Raw genomic sequence first — 2,724 nt, forward strand, 5'->3', positions numbered from 1 at the left:
CTAGAAAAAACAACATAATTCCATTTCCATTTGATGAAAAACAGTTTTCTTTTTCTTTTTTTTTCTTTTTTTTTTTTTTTTCTTGCAGACCATCTACTAGTTGGCCAGTTGTGTAGACATCCCAAGAGCAATAGGAGCTTTCTATCATGTCTGAATGTGACACAATGTTCAACGAGCGAGATCGGCGATGCGCCACTGTACAACTTGTGCTCTCTACTGATCCAAATTATGACAACGGGACCATTGCCAGCACCTTCAAAATGCTGGATTGTCACAAATAAGAAGGACATGCCCAGGGTGATGCAAAGAAAGCTTTTTGCCACAGTTATGATCTTTGCTGTGGTTTCAAGTGAGGGCCACATCATGCCACCTCACATCTTCGAAGTCCGCTTGAAAGTCAAGACCAAAGTGTACCTGGATGTGCTGAAAAGTGTGGTTATCCCTTAGCAGACCCTGAGTTTAGCAGCATGACTCGGTGCCGACCAAGAAGTCCAAAGACCAAAGTCTTGGCTTCAGGAGGAGTGCTACAAGTTTACCATTCTCTTATTGGACCCTCTCCTCCCCCGACCGGAACCCGCTGAACCACATGGTCATACATCAAGAACATCACCAACATAATCTCCCACAACACCAATGCTAGCCTGATCGTCGCCATACGCCGATTATTCGCCGAGCTCCTGTCGGTGCTTGTGGAAAAGGCTTGCTCCAAGTTCCGGACCCGTATCTAGGCGGTGATTGAGGCTGAAGGCGGTCACATTGAATAGACGTTAGCTCTAGAACATAACCAAGTTACCTGAATTGATTTTTTCAATAAAAGTTCACTAAAATAAAGCTGTAGTCGTGTTTTCATTAGGGCGACACTTTTATCGTTCCACCCTGTGAAGTCAGTTTAGTGTATCCTGGCTTAAATATGGTGTAGACAATAATTGCATCTTAAAAATGTAGTAACACCGAAGCTAACAATTAATATACAGGGTGTTCAATAATTAACGTTACAAAGTTTTTTGCCCATAATTATTAAATAAATTAAACAAAACACATCACCCAAACATAAATTTATACAATACCATTACTAGATTCAAAATATCAAAACTGTATTCAATGTAACCGCCTTGTGTGTCAATAACCTGATGCAAACGTTTGGTGAATGCTTTGCACGAGTCATAAATAATTTTTGGTGAAATTTTGATTCATCCCTCGCTTAATTTCTTCTTCAGAACCTCCAAATTGTTATGGTGGAAAGCTGAGACTTTACTCTCCAAGATAGACCAAATATTTTGCTTTCAGTTGATTTGAAACGTTTTAGTGCTCTCCACACAAAAATTCGGTTCACATTCAAGGTCTTCGCAATGTTTCCTGCAGACTTTCCGGGTTTGCGTAGCTCTATAATGGCAATTCGTTTCGCTAAATTATGTGCCATATTGTCGAAAGTAATCTTCGGGTTAAACTTTATCGATACGCACCTTAAACAGATAAAAATTCATGAAAATTTACTAAACAATAGAAAGTTGTAACGGTAAATACTGAACACCCTGTATTGTGTGTGCGTGTGTGTGTGTGTGTGTGTGTGTGTGTGTGTGTGTGTGTGTGTGTGTGTGTGTACTGACTTTTTCTAGTGTGTGGGTAAGTTCAGGTTAGTCATTTGCTCTTCCCGTTATCACGCAACAAGTGTGCCGTCGTACTGGTTTGTAATTGCTTCTACAGTTTTGTATGCTGAAAATTTGGTATTCTATGCTGAGCGATCGGATATTAGAATGATAGCGCGCTTGTAATTTTTTGATAATATATATTTTATATGGGTAATCACTTATCAAGGCCTGACATCGCCGCGAGAATAAGGTTATAGAGATTGTCAGTTGGCTAATAGACACCATCGCAAGGAGATTAGAAAATGGGTTGAATGAACAGAAGATTGCTTAAGAGGAAGTGATTATCAAAGTATTTGTTTAAATTAGACTTGAAGGCAGTCATGTTGTAGTCGTTTGGGAAGCAGTCTCTTGGTGGGTTTTTTGTGTTCCACAGATGGAATGTTTTAGGGAATAAATTTTGTTTCATGAATTTTTCCATTGGTTTTTGGAAGAAAGAAAGAGGGCTTCTTTGCTGTGATTGCAACGTCTCTTTAATAAATGGATATAGGTTGATATTTCTTTTATGGAAATCGTTGCAGGCACTTGATGTAAGTAGCTAACGAAAAAAAACGATGATTATAGCAAAGACAGGAAATTTCTATTAACCTTAGTCTTAAAAAGACCAAGGTTAAAAGTAGGGAGAAAAGCCTCACCGGGAAGGGAGATCCACGAACTTGCGGTTCTGTGAAAGAAGCTACTGGAATGGAAAATTGTTTACAATGACGTATTAAAACAGAGAATTGGTGGAGACCACTAGACTAACGAGTTAAACGAGCTGGAACAAAGGAAAAAGGGAATAGATCAGACAATCCTGAAGAACAAATACTATAATAGTATTTATAGAAAAGACTGAGGCTAGGAACATCACGTCTGTGAGAGAGAGATTGCAGAGAAGAAGATGATGCGTGTATTTATACGTACATGTGAATAGATTATGTCTAATATATAACGAACAAAGACAGACATAATAGATAGATAGAGAGAGAGAGATAAATAATAGATAGAGAGAGAGATGAAGGGCGACAAGTAACAGATAGATAGATAGAGAGAGAGAGGGAGAAATAATAGATAGATATATAATTAGAGAGAGAGATAA

General features: G+C 38.5%; 1 protein-coding gene across 1 annotated transcript in view; it reads right to left on the reverse strand.

Annotated features, from left to right (window-relative positions):
* Positions 1-2,314, reverse strand: part of LOC145247554 (protein fem-1 homolog C-like) — a 24,690-nt gene extending 22,376 nt beyond the window's left edge. Inside the window, exon 1 of the mRNA XM_080109398.1 lies at positions 2,282-2,314. The gene's annotated coding sequence lies outside the window, so the exon portion shown is untranslated. The remainder of the gene's footprint in view (positions 1-2,281) is intronic.
* Between the last annotated feature and the right edge of the window lie 410 nt (positions 2,315-2,724).

The sequence above is a fragment of the Euprymna scolopes genome, chromosome 25, assembly GCF_053919585.1.
Source record: "Euprymna scolopes isolate OS-2025 chromosome 25, ASM5391958v1, whole genome shotgun sequence".
In the NCBI taxonomy this organism is placed as follows: Eukaryota; Metazoa; Mollusca; class Cephalopoda; order Sepiida; family Sepiolidae; genus Euprymna; species Euprymna scolopes.